This window comes from Notolabrus celidotus, chromosome 11 (genome assembly GCF_009762535.1).
Source record: "Notolabrus celidotus isolate fNotCel1 chromosome 11, fNotCel1.pri, whole genome shotgun sequence".
NCBI lineage: Eukaryota > Metazoa > Chordata > Actinopteri > Labriformes > Labridae > Notolabrus > Notolabrus celidotus.
The window spans coordinates 2,059,930-2,084,324 of record NC_048282.1 but is presented as its reverse complement, the minus strand read 5'-3'; the positions used below and the strand labels follow the sequence as shown (position 1 = coordinate 2,084,324).

The window sequence follows — 24,395 nt, the reverse complement described above, 5'->3', positions numbered from 1 at the left end:
GGACCTTTCTGAAGGATTGGTCACAGATTTAGTGTTTCTTGTTGTTTTATTTGTCAGTATGTTGACGTGTGTCTTGGTACACAGCTACAGCTACGACATGTAGCTATGTAGCTATGCTAACTAGGGCTAGCACTTATCCATGATAAATAAAAATCATCCACTAGATCTTCAAATCTGCAGACATGGGGAGTAAAACCGACCTTTGTGTTTATTAAGACAGCCTACAACTAGCATGCCTCCCTCCTAAGCTCCTTGTTAGCACACATTTGTGCAGGGAATGAAAAACAGAGGGGGGATTCAGTATTATTTTATACAGTCTATGGGCTGAACAAGCTCCGAGCTCTGACTCCGTGACAGACCGGATATTGTTGTTACATAACAAAACCACGGAAGTCTGAAACGGCTGGTTTCACACACATTTACAGAAAGGTGGAGAAATCAGAACAGGGGCAGAATGGATTTTTTTCATTTTCGGGGGGTTTGTAGACATGCCAGGGAAACATATTTCAGGTAGAGAACCATTAAAAAGTCCATTTTGCATGATATGTCACCTTTAAAAGAAGTTTGTCCTTGCCACTGTAACTTACTAAATGCTGCAAAGTGCTCTGCTCATGGTGGATTAAGATGAGATCAGACTGAGTCCTGTCTGTAAGATGGGACTGCATCTGATCCTGTCTTCATGTTGGGTCTTTGTTAATGGGAGAAAGTGAAGGAATGTCACCGTGCAGTGACAGAATTTGTGCTGAAGGGGTTACACCACTTTGCCACTGTTGAGTCACCAGCGTTAAGGTTTGCAAAATACATTATGTAGGTTAATGTGTTATAATATTCTACCATTGTTGTATTTTTCTTTGTTTATTTAAATGGGTTTGGTTTGTATTTGTTTATTGATCTATCCTTTTTTTTTTTTTTAAGTGTTTATTATAATAAATCAAGGAATAGAATGTTCACAGCTCACTTAAATGCCAAAACGATAAAGGCAGGCTAATTATTGTTTTCTTACGCTCCCAAAGTGATAGAATCAAGGATAGATAAGGACCACAATCAATGAGTGGAACTTTGTCTCAAACTGGGATCAGAAAAGATTGAATTGAAATGGTGCCATAGACTGTATAAAATACAGACACCCATCTGTTTCTGAAGCGCTGTTTTGAGGCCAATTGTCGGTGGCAGCCATTTTGCTGCTGTTGAGTGATTGTGACGTAATTGGCGGACTTTGAGCCTCCTAGCCAACAGCTACGTGTCTCCACCCGTCAATCAAGTCAGCTGTGACTCTCATTGGAAGACTCGTAATCTCATAGATTCAACGCCCGTACAGTGTGTGCCGATTGAGAAACTAGCTACGTAGAGCCATGCCGTTTTTTGAACCAGGCTGTAAACATGTTTATTTCTGCTGTAAAGATCGTCTTCTTTGAATGGGTGTGTATGTGGTTTCTGGCGTTTCTGCAGCCAGCCTCAAGCAGATGCTCGATAAACTGCAGTTTATAACACTCCCGCATGGGCTTCATATTTTGAGACCGGAGGTTGCCATTATGAATCATGCACTGTCTTGTGACAGTTGCGTTCAGAGCAGCCTCAGGTTTAAGTGTGCTGTAATGAAGCACAGTAGTGTGGTGGGTCTCATACAGCAGAGCTTTAAAACAGATCATGAGTTTTACTCAAGCGGCAACCTCCGGTCTAAAAATATGAGTCCAATGCGGAAGTGTTAAAAGCTGCAGTTCATGGAGGATCCACTTGAGGCTGGCTCCGGAAGTACCAGAAGTCACATACACATGAATGGGGAAAAGCTGATCTTTACAGCAGGAATAAACATGTTTACAGCCTGGTACAAAAGATGAGTGTAGTCTGGATAGCTCATTTCTCGATGTCCTCTCACTGTGAGGGGGGGGAATTTTTTTCTAATGCGGCAATTTTCGAAGATATTGAGATTACTAGTCTTCCAATGAGAGGCACAGCTGACCAAACACTGTAGCTAGGAGGATCAAACTCCGCCTCTTTACGTCACACTGGCTCGACAGCAGCTCAACACCGATTGATCTCAAAAGGCTCTTCAGAAACAGAAACAGTTTTTTTTGTAATGTAGATATGTGTCTGATGTATAAATTAATTAATGATCAGGCCCCACCACCACTTAAACAATGTGTGTTACTCTGCAGGAACAATCTTAGGGAGACCAGGGCATCAACAAGAGGAGACTGTTCAGCTAAACGTAGGAAGACTGCATTTGGACAGTCTGCATTTTCAGTCAGAGCAGCAGGAAAATGGAACTCAATCCCGACCCACATTAGAGACTGTGCAAACCTCAGTGTTTTTAAAAGTACACTGAAATTATGGCTCAAGGAAAAACAATCATGTGATCATCTGAATGCATCAAATTAGAGACAATGAAATGTAATTTTAAATGTGTTGTTATTAGTGATGGACTGTGTTGAGTAGTCTATGTATTGTTTTAAATGCTAGTATGGTTTTTTTTTTTTTCGTTTGTATTGTACATTTGTTAACATCTTCCTGCCCAGGGACCACAGATGAAAATTAGCTTATAGCTAACTCTGGCTTGACAGTTTTTGTTTTGCATGGCCCCTGTCAAATAAACTAATAAAAAAAAAAAAAAAAGATGGTTGACGTCACGGATACTTAGGGATGGGTACCGAATTCGGTACTGACCGAATTCCGTCGGTACTACCCAGTACCGATTCACGTAAAATCAAACGGTACCATGTTTGGGTACCTGAACGCATCCCTGTGACTGTGAGGGAGTGGAAGAGGAGGCGATTTTCCATACTTTCGCCCTGTAATAAAGTCTGAGACTGATCTGGTGCACGTCTCTGCTCTCTGCTCTCTGCATCTGTGCTGGAGCGCGCCAAACAGAGCCTGCAGCTGACGGGCGCGAGCACTCACCACGAGTCAGAACTCCTGGAGGATTAAGTTTATCATATACAGTCTATGGTTGAGACGGACTCTCTCGCTCCGACTGCCTGCCCTGTTTATAACCGTTCCTGTGTGCATGAATGCCCAACAAGTAAGTTGTGTGACCTGTTCTTATAAAGAAATGGAGAACTGACTTTTTCCCGTCTGCAGGCGTTCACATGTGTTCATTGATAAACTCCTGAAAGAGCAATTAGACGCCACGAGCACGTGTCAGCTAATATATCTACTCACACATATAATCCTCTTTCTGTTCATTTCATGTTAAATGAAATAAAAATGTTTAATTTTAAAACATTTGAGATTTTATTATTAAACAAATTAACATTTATTACCACATAAACACACAAAAGTACCGAAAATTGGTACCATTGAGTTCTGGTACCGATTCCCAGGTACCGGGTATCGGTACTGTATCGGTTCAAATGTGAAAGGTACCCATCCCTACGGATACTACGTCCATATTTTATACAGTCTATGTTTTTACTACAATGCTAGCTGGATTCAGTTAAATGGAATCAACATAAGACAGTTCTTTTTCAAATACTTATGTTAAAGGACAATAAAACAGCATGCAGCTCAACTCTCTTATCTCTTATGCAACTATCATGTAGACAAAGTATCAGATCAGGATTTGGTATCGGTAAATATTCTATATTAAAAAATCGGATCAGGACGTCCCTAGGGCTTACTGAATTAAACTGCCCCTTTTCCAGATACCAGTTCTCTGTATGTACTAGTTGATCCATAATGGACTCAAACCAGTCATCACTTCCAAAGCTAAGTCTCCATGAGCTGAGCTATCACTTGATTTCTGTGGAAAGTGTGTAATTGTTACAGTTCAATAATTTCAGGCTTCTTTCCAACAATCTTTCCTCTTTCCTTGCTTCCTCATTCAGCTGAGACGTTACTACCCCCTCTGGAAGGTAAACATGAGAGTGAAGGTCAGACAGGATAACACTTACACCTTGAACATGACATTCTTCAAACACTCACAAAAGCATTCCTGTGAAGCATCAACATTTCAACCCCCAGGAGCGTGTGCTGCCTACCTGCAGATGAAGGTGAATGTAGTTGAGGAATGCAAACACAGCTCAAAGTGGGATTTGCATGAGTTATTACAGGCTCCACTTTCCTCACCGGCTGTGCAACACTTTACAACCCTTCTGGCTGAGCTCGAAGATTCTTTGACAGCAAGAATAATGAAGCTTTCTCTTTGTTCTTTCAGCTACCGTAAGACCTTCTTACATCTTTCACACCTACCTAAGAGCTATGAGTCAAAACACAACCCTGAAGTCACCACTCGCTTTACAATGAAACAACAGGAATTTATAACCCATCAGAGACATGAGGGCACACAGGTTTCAAGGCCAGTTGAGAAAATTAGCACAAGTTATCTCCAACACTTAGGTTGGACTTAGCCCTTTAAAGACATAAAACAGGCTGAAAGGTGAAAAGTTGAAGGTTTTCTGAAGCACACAAACATTGAAAGCAGACCTCAGTAGAGTCCTTCACACATGACAGCACCGCTATTCACCTCAACTCCTTGGTCACCTCCTGTGTTGATTATTGTAACTCTATCCTCTTCGGTCTGTCCTACAAACTTCTCCATAAACTACAACTGGTCCAGAATCACAACCAGAACCCCTTCCATCAAACACATCACACCTGTCTTCAGCTTCATTGGCTGTCTATCAAATACTGAATAGACTTCAAGCAAAATCAGGCCAGTGACGTATGGAGAAAATGAAAAGTAAATGCACTACACCACCGGACCAGCAGAGGGCAGTAAAACAAAGACGGATGCCATTCATCACAGATGACACCATAGAAGCAGATGGACAGGCAGGTATCATTATGAACAACACAACAGTTAGCCTGTTAGCATGAAGAGACTCAGCTGGTGCTGTTTTAGATGGTGCTATATTTCATCACAGATGGATTCACTGAATCAACACGTGAGAGGAGATAAGCGCGAGTAGCAAAGACGTTTCAACACGGCTTTAAAATCCTTTTGAACTCAAAAAGCCGTGGCAGAGATCGGCCGGTGTTTTGGTTTAAACAGCGACCCTGTTAAACACTGACACGTTCAGCTGAAGGTCTCCAGTTTACAGGGTCACTTTTAAAACCGTAACACCGGGAGAGACGCATTCACGGTGGACTGAGAGAAGACTACTGTTACAAGCTGCTAAATCAAGAGAATCACAGCTTCTTCTTTTGAAAAGTACACACACATACAAAAAAGATAGAACAAATAAAAACTAATGAAAGAAAGAGAAATCAAGTGAATCACAGATGTGTGTGATGTTATTGTGGACGGAGGGCAGAATAAAAACACTGTGGTTAATCTACCAATCAGACACGTTCAGCATTGCAGGCCCTGCCCCCTGAAAGTCCTGGGACCTTTGAAAAGTACTACCCCACTAGCAGGGAATTTTTAGGGGGGAGATTATCTACCCCTGAACTAAATTTCGACCCTGGGTCCACCGGTCGAAGTTAACGTAGTTCCGGGGTCAAGTTTTCTCTCAGATCCTCTTCCTCCAAGCTCCTCAATGTACCCCATGCTCATTTGACCTTAAGCCCCCCGTCTCTGGAGCTCTTTACCACAATCCATCTGGAACTCTAACTCTTCACAGTTTCAAATCTTGCCTAAAATCCCTCCTTTTCAGAACTGCATATTCACTGTAAACACGTCACACTTGCCTTTGGTTGCATCTGTAAGGTGACCTTGAGTGTCTTGAAAGGCGCCCATTAATAAAAGGTATTATTATTATCATTTAAACTTACAGAAAAACTCCATTCATGAGTCCAGTGTACCGTATCCAGCACAGCAACCACTCTGTATGCTGTCCTCCGAGGGTTCCCACACAAAGCCACTGAGACAAAGAGATCAAGAACCAGATACACACAGAGAGAAATGAAGAAACAAGAGCTGTTGCCATGTGAGGCAGAGCCCAGCACACACACACACACACACACACACACACCTTTTCTCTATACACACACCTACTATAATAGGTGACACACCTCTGCAAGTTCGTGAAAAGCATACCACAAGTCCTCTCCACAAACACAGACGAAAGCTGAGGAAGGAAACCAATCCACAACAGAGAGACAACTTCTAGTTAACTGAGCGTAAAAATGTAAAAAAGGAAACAATGGAAGTTCCCTGAAACAAACGTAGGACACAACAGAGAATCAAAAAGAACAATAGAAGCCGTGAGATGTGATACCACAGTCATGTTGACAAGACTAAAATAGTTGATCAGATAATAAAACACTTCTTCTGATTGTGTCAAAACACACGTAAGCACAACCCTTCAACCGTCATTGTTAAATGCCAATGCCAGTTATTACAGGAAGAAGTTTTGCCTTTTGCCAAGTTACACAAAGCTGAAGCTGTATCCAAAGTAACAATTATGACTAGGGAGGGGCTATGATTTTCAAATATTCAAATATTCAATCACTTTGTAATAATCAAAGAGGTACTTTGAATATTTTCTCATTGTAAAGTATAATTTTACAGTATACAGTATTCCCGCCAGACGGTGGCTAGAGAGCATCTTAAAGCTGTTAGCTAACCACGATAGCAAACAGAAGAAGAAGAATGCTAACATGTATTTCCAGAGACTGAGCATGGCTGTAACATGTAAACAAACACGCCACGCTGCGTCACAGAAACACCGACATAAAGATCGAGACAGACGCTGACAGTGCACGCTACTAGCAGCACCTCGTCCTGCTGCTGGTTAACGAGACTGACACACAAACGGGCTGTTAATGGGACAGGCATGTGTGTGTGTGTGTGTGTGTGTGTGTGGGGGGGGGGATATTTATGTCTTTGTTTTCTCAACAACACAAACCATGAGGAAACAACTCTCCCTGTGACATGGTATCACAGCAACAATCATTCAGTTTAACGTTCAGCTGCTCTTGTAAAACATCATCTGATAGTGTTTGTGGTGGGATGGATCTACGCTGCCTGAGGAAGCTGTAATGAAAGTAAATCATAAGACCGTTAAATAGCAAGAGATTGCATCTGAGTAGTGTACAATCAACCTTTTTATTAGAGTACGACCGCAAGAATGAAATCACATTCACTCGACCCCAGTCACAAGACCAATCATTCCTATTTTAGCACATCCTCTGACTTGTTCTGGAGAAAGGAGGTGCTAACTTCAACAACATCTGTACAAATCTGGATAAATGCAGTCAGCTGTTAGTGAGAGAGCCGGTCTGGGCATTTGTTAACTGATCAGGGATTCATTTGAGACGATGAACTCACTTTGGTCATTTACGTTAGCTTTCACAGAGCACAGTTTGCACCTGAAAGTATTTCAGAGAGTAACTTAGCATAGTGCTGTGTGATATTGAAAAACATGTTATCACAATAGCATTTTTCATATCAGTCCATATCAATCATTTTCACAATAAATATCAAAAAATTCTTTCATATCATTTTAAAGGTGACATATGCAAAATCGACTTTTAAATGGTTCTCTACCTGAAATATGTGTCCCTGGCATGTCTACAAACCCCCCGAGAATGAAAAAAATCCATTCTGCCCCTGTTCTGATTTCTCCACCTTTCTGTAAATGTGTGTGAAACGAGCCGTTTCAGACTTAAGTGTTTTTGTTACGTAACAACAATATCCGGTCTGTCACGGAGTCAGAGCTCGGAGCTTGTTCAGCCCATAGACTGTATAAAATAATACTGAATCCCCTCCTCTGTTTTTCATTACCTGCACACATGTGTGCTAACAAGGAGCTTAGGAGGGAGGCATGCTAGTTGTAGGCTGTCTTAATAAACACAAAGGTCGGTTTTACTCCCCACGTCTGCAGATTTGAAGATCTAGTGGATGATTTTTATTTATCATGGATAAGTGCTAGCGCTAGTTAGCATAGCCACATATTCATAGCTGTAGCTGTGTACCAAGACACACGTCTACATACTGACAAATAAAACAACAAGTAACACAGAATCTGTGACCAATCCTTCAGAAAGGTCCTGCTGCCTTTCTGGTAGAGGTCGGTTTTACTCCCCACGTCTGCAGATTTGAAGATCTAGTGGATGATTTTTATTTATCATGGATAAGTGCTAGCGCTAATTAGCATAGCCACATAGCTACATGTTCGTAGCGGTGTCCCAAGGCACACGTCTACATACTGATAAATAAACAACAAGAAACACTAAATCTGTGACCAATCCTTCAGAAAGGTCCTGCTGCAGGCGCCACTCCGTCAGGATCAGATTCTGGATCAGATTCAGAGGGTTGAAGTAACGTGATCTCTGAGCAGCCGTGTATATTCAGCCAACATGTAAACATTAGATCAACGTGCCGGAGAGCCGAGGCACATCCACTTCCTGAGGGGGCGTGGTCAGAGAGAAAACAGAGTGTTCTGAGGAGGATTGAAGAAGAGGGATTTTCAGGCAGACCAAAATCTGATTTCAAAGTGTTTTTTTGAGCATAAACTTTAAAGACATGTTTTGGGGACCTCTTAGACCAATATATATTGATGAAAAAAGCGTGATATGTCACCTTTAAAGGCAGATTTTTTTTCTGTGAAAGTTGAAGAAACCAGACGGTTTGTTAGCTTATATCTGGATTAAGTAGTGTAGTAAATCGCCAAAATATCTTAACTGGTGAAGTTTAGTGGCCTTTCTTGTCGAGCATGTTTCCACTCTGCTTTGAGCTGCTAGATTTTGCGTTTTCTTAAGTGTCGCTGTCGCTCGTTTCAGCTGTTTATAGTCCACTCCAAGCATCTTTAAGCCCCGCCTACCTCTTGCTCTGCGACATGATTGGCTGCTCAATGCCGACTTCTTCAGATTAATGTTGGGTGGGAACTAGCGTTTAAAACACACTTGCACCCCTCCCTTTCCAGTGGTTGTGGGCTGTAATAACAGGTTTAAATATATCAAAGTTTTATCGTACATTTGTTATATTAATATTTAAAAAATGATGCCGCGATAATTATCGTTATCATTCTATCAGCCAGCCCTAACCAGTGTTGCCAGCTCCTCAGTAAGGAAAGTAGTTATTGGCTCTCCTAAAAGTCGCTAAATGACGTCATCGCTTAATTTGCATAATTGTAATTGTAATAGACGCTGTAGGAGAGGCGAGTAACGTTGAGGGAGAGACAAAAAGAGGTTAAAAAACACTCTAAATATGTTTATAACTACACTAAAGAGCCTAAAACAAATCAAAGTCAAACATTACATTTTTCAACCAGAACATTTTCTACATGTTTGTTGTATACAATCTACATGAACTATCTAAATGGACCAAATATGAGGCAGTAGGTGGGATCAGCCAGCGGTGTCTTCGTGTGTGATACATTTGCAGTCTGGATGCTGAGGGGTGAACGCCTGAAGCTAGGAGGGATTCACAGCAGCATCCACTGCTCGTTGAGTAGAGTAAGAACGATACATGTTTTCACGTCAGTCTCAAAAAGTCTCCATTAACACCAGAGAAAGCCGCTAGATTTGTCGCTAGTTGCTTTTTAGACCTGCTAGACGGGTCTGAAAACTCGCTAAATATAGAGACAAAGTCACTAAGTTGGCAACACTGGGCCTAGCTTAGCTTAACTGAGCATTCTGAGTTTACCTAACTGTCTCAATGTAGTACAAGAATAATAAATGGGACACTGATGTGGAACTCCAGCCACGGCTTAAGCTTTATGTGCACAGCAACAACAACCGCTTTATGGCTAACTCTTCTGGGACACATCGCTCAAAAGTGGAAATAACACAGGACAGAGGTGTGTTGCATTAGCATCAAGAACCCAGAGGCTTTAATGTCAGCATTGTGGAAATATTTTAAACCAGAAAGTCAAAACAGTTCAACAGCCACTTGCAATGGATTCATGACGGCAAAATTCCACCAGATCCGTGTCCACTCCGTCTCTGATCTGTCACAGCACCAGATCTGATAGGTTTCTATTCTAGTCAATGTGTTAACTTCCACTGGATCCGCTCTGTGCGTTCCGGCTGCGTCTCTGATCCAGCAGGTCGGAGTCCTCCGGATCAGATACACAAGACTTCTATTTGTGCCGGATGCCAGAGCACGACGCATCAATCTCAACAGAGCAGATGGAGCGGGACAGGAAGTCAGGTTTCACCAAAACAAAATGAAAACATCCGGTTAATTTTCAGAATAAAACACTCTGTGTTATCACCAGATCGTATTTCACTTAACTACAACAACAAACCAAAGTCATGATGAGCAGAGCCAGGCCTGGAGTCAACAGGTCAGAGGTTTTCAGAGGACCAGAAAGACAACATGGAGGAGGAGAGGAGGAGGAGAATCCTTGATTCAGTGATTACCGCAGGAAAACCTCAGTCACATGACTCCAACTCTCTAGTGGTCCTACTCCTGAGCTAGTGGGTGTTGATGGACGAGAGAGCACAGAGCCGGACTGCAGCGGATCAAAGATGGGCCGGACACGGATCTGGTGGAAGTCCCGGGTGAGGCAGTAGCAGTGGAGCTGCGTTCAACACTACCAATTTCATAAGACATCCAAACACGCACAGGAACTCTCTAAAGAACTAAAGGAGACGCTGCAGTGCCAAAGACACAAACCCTGGACTTCAGAAGAGGGAGGAACATCCTTATGAGAGCAAAAGGCCAAGAAGATAGCAGAGAAGGTGGTTGAATTCATCACTTTCAACACAGGTTTTCTGCCATCTTTTGAATCTGCAGTGTGTCCGGCTGTCTCAAGCAAAGCACAGCAAAGTCTGCAGCAACATGTGAAGAGGTTTAAAACATGGTGTGATTGCAGTTAGTTGTCTAATGTCACTGCTAAGCCTCACTGCACACTGGATTGATTTCCTCACTTTGGAGTTGATCCATGCAGTATTGCATGCACACTGGTTCTGTGGGCGGATACAGCAGAGCATGTAAAATGATTACATAACGCCAGCTGGACAAAGATAAATGGAATAAGCTGAAGATAAGTATATAAGTGCACTGTCTGATTTGAGTGAGGAGATTGTCAGTGTTTGTAGCAGTTTTTTTTAATGGACATGATTAAGTAAGGGATGATGTATGGTTAGCAGGTTGTAATGGGAAAAATAATCCTGACAGGGTGAGACAAGACCACAACGTGAAGCAAAACATTGAATAAAGACAATTTATTTATTTAAAATGATTTATGTTTACAGTTTTTAAAAATAGTGATTCCTCATCAGTGAGCGCTCTATGGTGATAGATTCTTCTCTGCCTGTTGTGGTGGATTGAACATGAAACTGTCCTCATTCAGCTCTCCTTCTTCTCTGAGCTCTGCGGTTCACACACCTTTAAAAATAAACTAATGTCACAACTTTGAACCCTGCTGCTATCATCACCACCGCTCATGGTTTAACTTTCTTTGTAGAGATCACTAACCTAAAGTTTCTCTCTCCTGCTCCACTCCTTCATCATATTGATGGACAGGATCCAATATGGAAACATCTGTAGCCTGCTGATTTAGCATGCTAACTGTAGCTAATGGTTTTACCTCACCTTACGATCTGTGGTGTCAACAAGCAGAAGCTAAATGTGTCTGAACTCTTTTCTGTGGATTGATTTGACATGACGTGTGATCAGTTTGTCTCTGGTGTTGCTCATGTTAGTGAAAGTTAATAACTGTCGTCAAAGGGTTTTGACCAATCAGAATCAAGCTTCTTACACAGCCGGAAGATCAGTAAGACAGCCGGGTAATAATGACTGATAATTTAAAAAGAAGGTATAGTATGTAAATATTGGGTGCCACAGCAGTTATGGCTTCAACTTTTGTCTTTTGCCATGTTGTGCAATTTTTGCCTTACTTTACTAATATCTTTTTGTTTTTTGGTTGTTATTATCAACAAGCCTCATAATCAAAAGGAAAAAAGGTGTGCAGCTTTATTATCCAGGTAAATAGAAGTGTTGCATTGGGACTCGGTATCAGCAGATACTCAATATTAAAAAAAAATCTGATCGGGGCGTCCTCAGTCAGCAATTACATTTTAGAGAGAATAAATTCAGAAGAATAGTATTATTTATATTTATTATTAGTTGCAGTATTTGTTAGTATTTAGTAATATTTGATTTGATCTTTATTTGATTTGATATTAATTTTATTCTATTTAATGTTATTCTATTTTAATTTATTCTATTTCACTTGAACTTTACTTTTTTTCGATCTTTATTTATTGAATTTTATTTTATTTGATCTTTATTTTATTTGATCTTTATTTTATTTGATCTTTATTTTATTTGATCTTTATTTTATTTGATCTTTATTTTAATTTATTTTATTTGATCTTTATTTTATTTATTTGATCTTTATTTTAATTTATTTTATTTGATCTTTATTTTAATTTATTTTATTTGATCTTTTTTTTTATTTTATTTGATCTTTATTTTATTTATTTGATCTTTATTTTAATTTATTTTATTTGATCTTTATTTTAATTTATTTTATTTGATCTTTATTTTATTTATTTGATCTTTATTTTATTTGATCTTTATTTTATTTGATCTTTATTTTATTTGATCTTTATTTTATTTGATCTTTATTTTAATTTATTTTATTTGATCTTTATTTTATTTATTTGATCTTTATTTTAATTTATTTTATTTGATCTTTATTTTAATTTATTTTATTTGATCTTTATTTTATTTATTTGATCTTTATTTTATTTGATCTTTATTTGATCTTTATTTGATTTGATCTTTATTTGATTTGATCTTTATTTGATTTGATCTTTATTTTAATTCATTTTATTTGATCATTATTCTATTTTGTTCCATTTTATTTTATTCTATCTTATTTTATTTTATTCACATTTATATCTTATCTTATTCCTTCTTCTTTTCATATTTTGACTTTCTTACATACTGTTTATAAGAGCTCTGTAATGACCGGATTTCCCTCCCCGGGATAAATAAAGTATTTCTGAATCTGATTCTGATAACATAGTGATGGAGACAAGAGGCCGCTGTTGTAGACGACAGAGCACAGAGGAATAACCACTTTAGAGGAAAACATTGTGTGGATGTTTGTTTTGATTCACACTAACTAATTATCAAAAGAATCATGAACAAGGCGAGAAAATTCATAGAAATTAGACATTTAAAAATCATTAAAAGAAGATATTTAAAAAGGATAACATCAAGCTATAAAAATGAAAGAAAGGGGAAAAAATGAGGACTGAGTTCTGTTGAAGGAACACAGAATTAGCACAGTTGAGAAAGACAAAGTGAGACAGGAAAGAGCTGACTGACAGCACAGGGACGTTGTGAAAATACTCAAAGATATTGCACAAACTTAAACTTCTTTTAAGCGGCATTCAGAACTTTTTGTTGTTAAAAGTGATTCGTAGAAAAGCTTCTATGTCAGGGGAATGCGAACTGGATCCTCTACAGAGGCTGGAAATGTACAAGGGGAGATGGCATCTTGTCCCTTTTCCTTTTATATTTCACCCTTTGACATCTCCTGTTCCTCTGTCCATTAAAAACCAACAGAAGCCTTCAGGGGGGGGGGAAGTATGAGACTGTGCAACATCAACAAATAACATTTTTACAACCTCTGGCATCATAAAATGTCTTCATCAGAAACAGCACATGAAACTACAGCAACCTCCAGATTGCATCAGTCTTTGGACCGTGTATGAGGACATCAGCCCAGGAAGCAAATCACAAAACAAATGGAGTAAACACTGACCCGCCCAAACCACTGCCAGCACACACGCTGAAGACTCGTGTTCAAGGCTCAGCACTCAGCCTGCATTCCTACAAGGGTCGCCAAAACCAGCGACCTGTCATTTACCACCAGATTAGCTGATTTCAATTTGGTGGCAAATGAAAGTAACATGAAGGTTGAGGGAGGATGAGGAAAGAGAGAAGAGCAAGGAACATATTGTTGACAAAAACCTAGTGATGGACAAGAACTGACTTAATCCTAGTTTTTTTTACATGGAATTAAAATCATACTGAAGGACTCATAAGGCGAGACAAAAACAAAAACAAGTCATATTTCCCTAATCAATTAATAAATGCCCAGATCAGCTCTGATCCAAAAGTTGAGATCATGATCGCGGCATCCCTGATCAGAGGGTATACTATGCTTTATCATACTAAAACAAAGATATAGGGGCACAGGTGGCCTAGCGGTCTAAGTGCCCCGCATACAGAGGCTACAGTCGCAGAGGTCACCGGTTCGACTCCTGGCCGTGACCATTCATGCATGTCTTCGCCCGCTCTCTACTCTCCACGTTTCCAGTCTCTCTTCAGCTGTCCAATCTAATAAAGGCAAAACACAACATAAATGTAACTTGCTAGCTAGTTCATCTGTGTTGCTGGCACAGTATAACGGCACGCCCCTGGCAACACAGAAGGAAACAGCCTGCCCATAGCTCCGCCTCCTTCAGACCTCCAGAGGGCTAGCCAATCAGAGGAAAGGGGATTTGTGGAGCAGGGGGCCTTAAAGAGACAGCAGCTAAAACAAAGCGTTTCAGACAGAGGCTGAAATGAGGGTTTTTCTAAAACATCAGTGTGAGGAAAATAGGGATTTTGTTTGCTGTAAATCATGTTACGTTACAACAGAGGTACCAGAGGGACAGTATATAATACCCCCTCTTTCACTGTCGAATGATTCCAGTGCTGGCTTGTAATATGGTGTTCTCACCAAACGCAAATAAAATTATTCCGCGAATGAATTACATGTAAATTCAATGTAGAGATGCAAACAGACACGAGTAGTGGTCTGGCGGCGCGAATTGGGCGTCACAAACGGCGCGATTTGCGCAAATGATTCGCGAGAGTTGATAGCTGAACTCCAGCGAATCCATCGCGCCATGATAGCCAATCAGCGTGCAGATCACCTGGTGACGTGTGTTGTGATGTATGGACCAGCGGAGATTCCCTCATCTGGAATATATGGGACACTTTGATTCTATCACTGTGCAGCTTCCCTGAACTCTGTGACTCTACCTTCTTTTTATGGGATCAGGAATAAACAGGAGCTCACTGTGAGGATAGAGAGGGAGGAGGATTATCTGCTGAGTTGTGAAAAACTTTATCTGTCACTTGAATCCAGCTATGGGTTGTAGTAGGGAGTTAGCTCTGCCCCCTTTAGCATAACCGGCTTCCCCATTCAATGTCCGCGAGCTCAACCTTGCTTGATAACAACAGACCCGTGTGGCGTGTGGCGTATGGCATGGGATGTTATGCATACTTAATTATAGTCGTCACATCGCCAATGCAATACTGAATAATGTTACGGGACATTACAGGCTTTCGTCGTATCATGCAGGACTTACTAATTAGGGGTGCATGGATCAAAAAACTCACGGTTCTGATCGGATCACGGTTTTGAGTCAAGGATCGGATCATTTTTCGGATCAGCAAAAAAAAAAAGACAAATATAACTTTGTCCTCCATTTATTTTGTAAAACACTTGTAAACTTTTGCCCATTAAATAAAAACAACAGTCAACTCAAAATTTACTGTGGGCCCAGTCCTGCCTCATTCACTGCATTTCATGGCATGGCAAGTAAAGGAGCAGAGGAACTTCAAAAGTTTCACTCCATTCTTCTTTCATTTGCTGATTTTCACCGTCCACTTTTCTTTGAGCTGCAAACTTGGAACACACCGTTTTCTTGCATTCTAGGGTCCTACAGCTGGCAAAGTGCCAACATGTGAACTGCTCCATAAACCAAAGTGAAAGTTAAAAATTGCACTCGCAGCAGTGGACTCTAAGTGACCCAGTAACAGCCTGTCTGCGTATCGTTGACATGGTGACAAGTCCTGGTAAACACACGGTGACCCGACCAAAACACAGAGTGAAGGAATATCAGTTCGGGGGCCACAAATAGACGGCCGGATGTGGTCCGCGGGCCGCGTATTGACGGCCTTTGGTCTAGTGGGTGCGCAACAGAATTTCATAACGTGGTTAAAGCACATTCAGCATTCACTGTATTTCACAGGGAAACCAAAAATGCTCCAATACATGTGACTTACAAGATGCAGGAGGGTTTTCATGTTCCTCTGCTCCTTCACTTGCAATGATTACCGCTGCGCTTCACGAGTGAGTGTGGATTCTACATGCGGTCATCACGTGAACACGCGCAACTTTTTTCATCAACCGATCCGCGGACCACGTCCGTGCCGATCCGTGGAGAGGCATCCGTACGGATCACGGATCAACGATGCTCCGTTGCACCACTATTACTAATCAAGGGAAATCAATTATATAAAAGTACTGACATCAACAATTCTGACACTTTGCACATGAACACCATGATGATGTGTTTGGTACTCTCTGGAAATACGTGTGTAGTAGTGTGAGATTCAGAAACGGAGAAAATCACAGTGAGTGTCACTAATGTTTTCTTCTTCTTTTACTATTTGATGCAGTTAGCGTTCTTCTTCTGTTATTTAATGCGGTTAGCAAACAGCTTTAAGACGCTCTGTAGCCACCGTCTGGCGGGAATACCGTATTACAACCAGGCACCGGTAAAACGATGCAAAATTGTACTTTTGAAATGACAAAATATTCAAAGTAACTCTTTGATTTTTACAAAGTGAACAAATATTTGAATATTTCGAAAATCTTTGCCCATCCCTATTTGGTACAAATAAGGACAGGTGAAGGATTGGCACCGAAAACACAGCTACCTATCATATTTCAACTTTCTTACATATTTCTGATTCTGATTCTGATACCCGAGTCAAAATACACAAACATGCCTTGAACATATTTGTGACGGGCAAACCCTGTCCTGTCAAATCAAACAAAAGAATGTAAGTCGTTGATTGTGTCCCTGGTGTGGATGTGTCTTCTTACAATCTTCCTATCCAGTCCCTGAGGATCTGTGTCCCTGCCTCTGCCTGAATTGATGAGTCTGTTCCCTCCATGTTCTTCCTGTTAGCACTCAAGAGTAAATCCTTTGGGAACACAACAGTCTCATTCTGAGCAGATGCTGAGCAAACACTCTGTCACACATATAAACCGCCACTCCGTTTAGCGTGAGTCAGCACGTTCCAACAATACCTGCTGAGAGGTAAAACCTGCTGGGATGAGTCTTACTTTCACACAGGTCGAGCATCTCGCCTCGAAACCTCTGTCACGAGTCCACCCTTGAATGCAAACACAGAGACACTCCTAGGTGAGTGCATGTAAAATACACACACAAAGGCTGGTTCTGTGATCATTTAGTGTGCTGGCGTGTGATTGGTTCAGCCGGTGAAGCCCTGCATGGCTGGTATTTTTCTCCTGTGAGAGGTTATCAGGACAAGATAACCTTTACTTTACTGGGACTAACATTGTGCTTAGCTTCTTTCAGTCAGTTTGAATGGTGGTGCACTAAATGATGTTGATGAATTACAGACCTTTCATTACTTTGAGTTCAACATCTAAGACTGAGTAATTGGAGATCCAAATCAAACTTTGCACAACAAAACCAAATTTGTGTTAGGCTGAGAAACTGAGAATCCATTTTTATCTTTTATCTTTTCAATAAAAGCTTTGTCTTCAAATGTCTGCTGAAAAATGTAAGTCTTTTTTTTTTTTTTGCCTCCGGTCTTTAAATATCATGCAGTTCATGCTGAAGTGCTAAAAACTGCAGTTCCTCGAGCGTCTATTTGAGGCTGGCTGCAGAAACCATAGACTGTATATGAACTGGACGTCATCTCGCTCGGCTGGAAGTGAGGCTGCCACAAAAACTGCTCCCCCTAGTGGCTGACTGCAGTATAGGTCAAAAACTCCATCTCCTCCATTCATTTGAATGGGGCTGCAGTCAAACTTTAAAAAAGTAAATACACCGTATGCTTTGGTGATATGTAGTTATTATTTGACTGTTTTGTGTTCAAGGCCTCTTTTTCCTGAAAAGTTTCTTTTTCGTTAGTTATTAGAGTTTAAAAAACGGGGTTTTACTTCCGGGTTTAATTTGATTGACAGCTGCCGCAGAGGGAAACTCCGTAGGACCCCGGGACGGTACGCTGTAGAGTGGAGCTTGTTACCGTGGAAACACACAAATTTCCTACTGCACAGACTCTGGCTGCAGAAAATTTACAAGATGGCAGCGTTCTGGAACGGGACATTTTGGATTCAAAACCATACAATGGGAAATGGCGGAGCTACGCTGTCCATTTGCAGTAACACCAAAAACCACTTTAACACCTACTCAAAAAAGACGATCTTTACAGCAGAAATAAACATGTTTACAGACTGGTTCAAAAAACAGTTTTAGGTCTGAATAGTTCATTTCTCTATCAGCACACACTGTACGGGGGGGGTGAATTTTATATAACTTGTTTATTTCGAAGATATTAAACTTAAGAGTTTTTTAAACTTAAGAGGAGGCTAAAGCCCCGCCTCTTTACCTCACACTAGCTCGACAGAAGTTAGGTTGAGTTAAGCATTTCCAATATGGCACCCGCTAACGATCGGCTTCAAAACAGCACTCAGGAACAGACGGGTGACATCATTATTAATACACACATGGAAAGTGCAATAACTCTTGTGTTATCTACATTTACTCATACCGTTCCTCCTCTACTCTGCTAATCCAGAACAAAACGCTGCCAGAGCCTGCATTTATCAGGAGAGCTGTCAATCAATCTTCTTTTTAAAATCAAATTACCCACACTACAAGTCAAAAGTTTGGACACAACTTGTCATTCAATGTTTTTATTTATTTTAATTATTGTCAACATTGTAGATTAACACTGAAGACATCAAAACTATGAAATAATCTGGTTTTGCCATAATCTGGATTACAACAGTAGTCAAATAGGGCTATCCATTGTGTACTAACCCTACCTCTGAACAACACAACTGATGGTCTCAAACACATTAAGAAGGCAAGTCATTCTACAAATGAACTCTTGACAAGGCTCATGTTCATTAGAAACCATTCCAGGAGACCACTTCATGAAGCAGACTGAGAGAATACCAAGAGTGTGCAAAGCTGTCATGAAGGAAAAAGGGGTCTACTTTACAGAATCTAAAATATAAAACAGATTCTGCTTTGTTTAACACGTCTTTGTTCATTCAATAATTCCATATATGTTCTTTCATAGTTTGGATGTCTTCAGTATTAATCTACAGTGTTTACAATCATTACAATAAATACAAACCCTTGAATGAGAAGGTGTTTCCAAACTTTTGAGTTGTAGCGTTTGTCCCATCTATTAACAAGGCGGAGGCAGGGTTTGTGACCTATACTGCAGCCAGTCATCCATTGTAATCATATCCTGTATAAATAATGTACGTAATATCCGTGACGTCACCCATCTGTTCCTGAAGCGCTGTTTAGAGACCAATAGGTGGCGGCGGTCATATTGGAAATGCTGAACTCAACCTAACTGCTGTGGAGCTACTTTGAGGTAAAGAGGCGGGCCTTTAGCCTCCTCGCTAACAGCTACAGTGTTCCTGCCTGTCAACCAAGTCAGCTGTGGCTCTCATAATGGAAAACTCATAGATTTAATATCTTCGAAATTGCCGCTTTATGAAAAAAGTTCACCCCCCCGTACAGTGTGTGCTGATAGAGAAATGAGCTATCCAGACTACACTTTTTTTTTTGTTCCAGGCTGTAAACATGTTTATTTCTGCTGTAAAGATCGTCTTCTTTGAATGGGTGTGTATGTGGTTTCTGGAGTTTCTGCAGCCAGCCTCTAGTGGACACTCGAGAAACTGCAGTTTTTAACACTTCCGCATTTGACATTCAATATTTTAGACCGGAGGTTGCAGCTTGGTCCTGATCCTGCTCTGGTTGACTTCTGAAAGGCTAGTTATAAGCTCCATTACGTGCAAATCAACACATTTTCTTCCTCTTTATTGAAAAGACTAGTATAAAGATTGATATCTGAACTAAATATAAACTCAGTCGGTTGCTCTCAAGCGTGCCGGACACGGCCCTGTTGGTGAGGCTTTCAGCAGTGTGTCTGCCCCCTGGTGGCTGGCTGCAGTATAGGTAAAAAAATCCATCAAACTTTAAAAAATAAATAGACATCATACGAATGTTTCTCCCCTCCGTATGCTGTGGTGATATGTAGTTATTATTTGACTGTTTTGTGTCCAAGGACTCTTTTTCCTGAAAAGTTTCTTTTTCGTTAGTTATTAGAGGTTAAAAAACAGGTTTTACTTCCAGGTTTCCTTTGATTCACAGCCGCCGTAGAGGGAAACTTCAAAGGACACACAGCGTCTTGTGACGCTACGCTGTAGGGCGGAGCTTGTTACAGTGGCTTTGCAGGCTCTGGCTGCACAATGGCGGCGCAGGATTTTTTGGCTTCAGAACTGTACAACGGGAAGAGGCGGAGCAACGTGGTCCATTTTTATTTACAGTCTATGGTTGCTCTCCGTCTCGTTACCTCACATCTGGTTGTCGTATTTTGATGTAGAAGGAAAATAGAACTAAAAGAATGACTCCTGAAGTCCCTGTTCTTCACATTACATACATATATTCTAAATCTTATTCCTCCACATTGATCCAACCTGAAAGTTGATCTTCAGTTATTAAACACATTAATCTATTTATGCTTTCCAAGTTCGGCCAATGAAGACAGCAGTCTGACATAACAGTCTGTCTCAGGCCTGTTCTCACAGCTCGTCTCTGCTGACCAACATCCACTCCCTGCCTCCATGAGCCAATCAGAGCAGGTCCAAACAATACACTGGCTGTGCTTCAGACCGGCTCCTGATTGGCTGCATGCTCCTCTGCTCTTTCATAAATTATCCATACAGTGTTGGTTCTCTGTTGCCTGGATGGTTGCCTGGATTATTGTTGGCTCAAACTTATCCCCCGTGGAAACGTTCTGCAGATTCGAGACACACAGAAACAAGTGAAATCCAGAGGAATAAAGAGTGTGTGTTTCTTTAAATGCTCCACACAGAAGATGAGATTTGACAGGCAACAGGACACTGACATCTACAATCATTCTTCCTCTGCATCAAACACATCTCCTCCTACTGGTGTTGAGTCTGCTTCAGCCTGCGTTGGCAAAGACATCCGTGCAACATCCCTTTCAGACGTGTTGAAATCTGGCCTTACTGAATCTCCTTCCTGTTCCCTCAAATGAAACCACAGGAACTCAAACGTACTATTTAAATATCCTAAAGGTGTTCACAGAATACACGCTTTGAGGCAACTACAGAACAAACACACAGATCGCTCATGCCTCACTCTGCTGGTACAATGAGATGCTCCCCTCTCAGATGGAGACTATCACCATAGCAGCTTACTGTGTGGGTAATTAAGACACCTTTGGGAGGAAGACACCAAACAATGACAACAGCTGTAAGTCCAGGGGGGGCGGTCTGGTGTCTCGTGTTATGTAAGAATAAAGATCATCCGCTGCCTGCCTCTTAGAGACGTCTTTAATATTGTTATTCATGAAATGCAAAGTGTAATCAGAGACACTTGGATGTTACTGATGTGACTTGAAATAGATGTACATCCATATATTAACATAAAAAGCAGCATCTCAATCTTCAGCTACGCAAATAGATGTTTCCTTATCATTTTCTGTATAACTCAACTGAAAATGTAGCTAAAAAAAATATTTAAATAATTACCCTTAAACAAAAAAAATTACAAAAAATATAAAAAAATCGAAATTATCTTTTATAAGACGTGTAACATTTTAAAATTCAGTCAATTAATAGATTCATTTCTCATAATGTTTCATAAAATCCACTGTTTAGATATATTTTAAAGGGTTAAATAAATGTGAAAAAATACATAGAATTAAGATTGAAGCTCAACTGTTATTGTGTTATAATTTCAAGTTACACAAGGTGCAAATATGTGTATGCATGTTTATATGTATGCATGAATGTACTTGTGTATGTATGCATTGTATGTGTATGCATGCATTGTATGTGTATGTATGCCGTTCATATCAATGTGTGTATGTATATGTCTATATATATTTTCTTGGTTGCTGAATCCCTCAGTGATTGTTTTGTTTTTGTTTGTGATTTTTACATGGCTCCTATGTTGTGGAGGGAAGTGTTTGTTGTAAACATGTTTATTTCTGCTGTAAAGATCGTCTTCTTTGAATGGGTGTGTATGTGGTTTCCAGTGTTTCTGCAGACAGCCTCAAGTGGACGCTCCATGAACTGCAGTTTATAACACTTCAGCATGGGCTTCATATTTTTCGACCGGAGGTTGCCGCTTGATAAAAACATTAATTTCTAAATGTTAATTTGAATAGGGCAAAATATCTTGTATGTTTACCAAACATCAGTCTGCACCCTTTGTATGTCGCTGAAATCAAATGTTCCAAAGTGGTAGTCAAAATATTTTTCTGCCAAGCAACACGATATTGGAGTCTATCTAAACAGCCTCTTTGTCTCAGAGTGAGCACTTTCCTGAGGATCGTCATCACCAGAGGACAGCTGACGTAGGAACACAGTCTGTGCCCCTGAGGGATCCGTCTGTGCAGAGAGGAGCAGACAAACAGCCTGCTGTGTCGGTGCAAACTTCAGTGTCATTGACTTACAGTGCACTGGCTTTAAAGGAGAGAGCAGTGTTTGGGCTGCTCTGTGGGACACATCCAGATAGAGATGGAGAACTGAACAGGCTGTGGCTCAAGCTGTAAAACACGATAAGAGGTGGCCTTACCTAAGATAAAGGCTGCTAATAACCAAGGTGTTTCTTCACAGGTCTTAATATTACATAAAGGACTCAGAGGACAGGAGTTCTCCCCAGCTGTGTGTCATCATTATCATGTCTTCCACATTTCACCTTATGACATACCTGATAACTTGCTGGGACTGCCTGCACTGCAAAAACTCAAAATCTTACCAAGTGAAATTGTCTCATTTTTAGTCAAAATGTCTTCTCCCACTTGATTTAAGATACATTTACTTAACAAGTAACATTTGAGCAAGATAGAGGGACTTGTTTTAAGACATCTTAAATATCTTATGAAGTCATACAATCTTGAAATGATCTTGTTTTGAGTTTTAATTTAGAAGAAACAAGGTTTATTTAACATTTCATACATTTTTCAAGCTGAGATCTTATTTGTAGAAGACGGATATCTTGATTTAAGACAAACCCTTTACTTGATTTAAGTAAATGCATTTTATTGGAGAGTCTATCAGAAAACAGCTCCATTGAAAAAAGAAAGATAGAAAGAAAGAGAAGTTGTTTTTTTTAAGGGTGGGTTACAGTTTTCAGACACTGTTTCTTCTAAATCAGATAAAAATATACATCCTCAAACTACATGCACACAATGAAACACCTACTTTACAGCATAGCTGGCTTATCCTTGAAGAACAACATGACTGAATATTATTATATCCAGCTCACTATGAGAAGACTATATCTCAAAATGCTCAAATTCAACTTTGTCATCTTATTTCAAGTACAAGATGGTCTTAAATCTAGAGAAGTGCAGCTATAATACAACTCAAATGAATGTGAATATATCTCAAATGAAGAAGTTGACATGAAATGTATTAGTGCAGAAATCTTATTTTGAGTGATACAATACTAATTGTTATCATTCCTGTCTTATTCTGAGACACTTTAAAATACTGGTCAAATATTGCTTAAAATAAGTTTTCCCTGCTAATTTTAAGATCACAGTTTTCTAAATATGAAGTCTTATTTTAAGAAATTTTACCAAGCAAATTTTCACTTGTTCTATTTGCAGATTTTGTTCTTTTTTCAAGGTAAAGTAGTAAAAGTAGGGGCATTCTATCCAGTGTGCTTGATCACCAGAGAGAGCTCAATAACAAAGAGTGTTTATGCCAACCAAATAAACCTGTTGTCTCCACAGTCATGAGAGGAACCCATCCCTAATGCTCTAACATGCACTGTATGATGCTAACAATACCAAACACAGTCTACATGATGAACTGAGTGGCTAGTTGTAAAATGACCCTGACTATAACTCATAATGAGGTTGAATAAAGGTTACAGATAGAGGTACAGCTTGTTCTCAGCAGGCTGACAGCTCCAGCTCTGACAGCACGTCGGGGAGCTCTCTGACAGCTAGCATCGACGTTAACGTCCGGGCTCAAAAACATCCCATAGCAGCATAGTTAGCAGCTATCCTTGTTCCCACACGCGACAAGCAGAGCTCAAACTGTGAGCTGGGACACGCGACAGCACACCTGAGACTGTGAAGTGTCAGTTGTCTTACCTGGACGGTGCGGGGAGGGGGACGAGTCCGGAGAAATGAGCAGAAACTAGAGAGTAGCCTTCGGTGGACACAGAAGCGGAAGTCGCTCTCGCTGTGGGCGTGGTCGGACGGATGACAGGCATGGTTGGCAGTGAATCACGTTCGACGCAGGGGACGCTTGAGCACGTACAGGACGCGCTGATTGGTCGAGAGGAAAGAATAGTTCGTGTTGACCAATACGTGTTGTTTTGTTTTTCTAGAGCAAATATGAAGACAAGCAGGATTTATTGACACACGATCTCTGCCTCTGGACATTAAAACAGGGAGTTCTCTGAGTGTTTTTAAAAGTACATTTAAGACTTACCTTTTT

At 40.4% G+C, this 24,395-nt stretch overlaps 1 protein-coding gene across 1 annotated transcript in view; it reads right to left on the bottom strand.

The window, feature by feature from the left end:
- The window catches only part of LOC117821765 (oxysterol-binding protein-related protein 2-like), a 57,371-nt gene extending 33,213 nt beyond the window's left edge, over positions 1 to 24,158 (bottom strand). Inside the window, exon 1 of the mRNA XM_034696254.1 lies at positions 24,047 to 24,158. The gene's annotated coding sequence lies outside the window, so the exon portion shown is untranslated. The remainder of the gene's footprint in view (positions 1 to 24,046) is intronic.
- Positions 24,159 to 24,395: the final 237 nt, after the last annotated feature.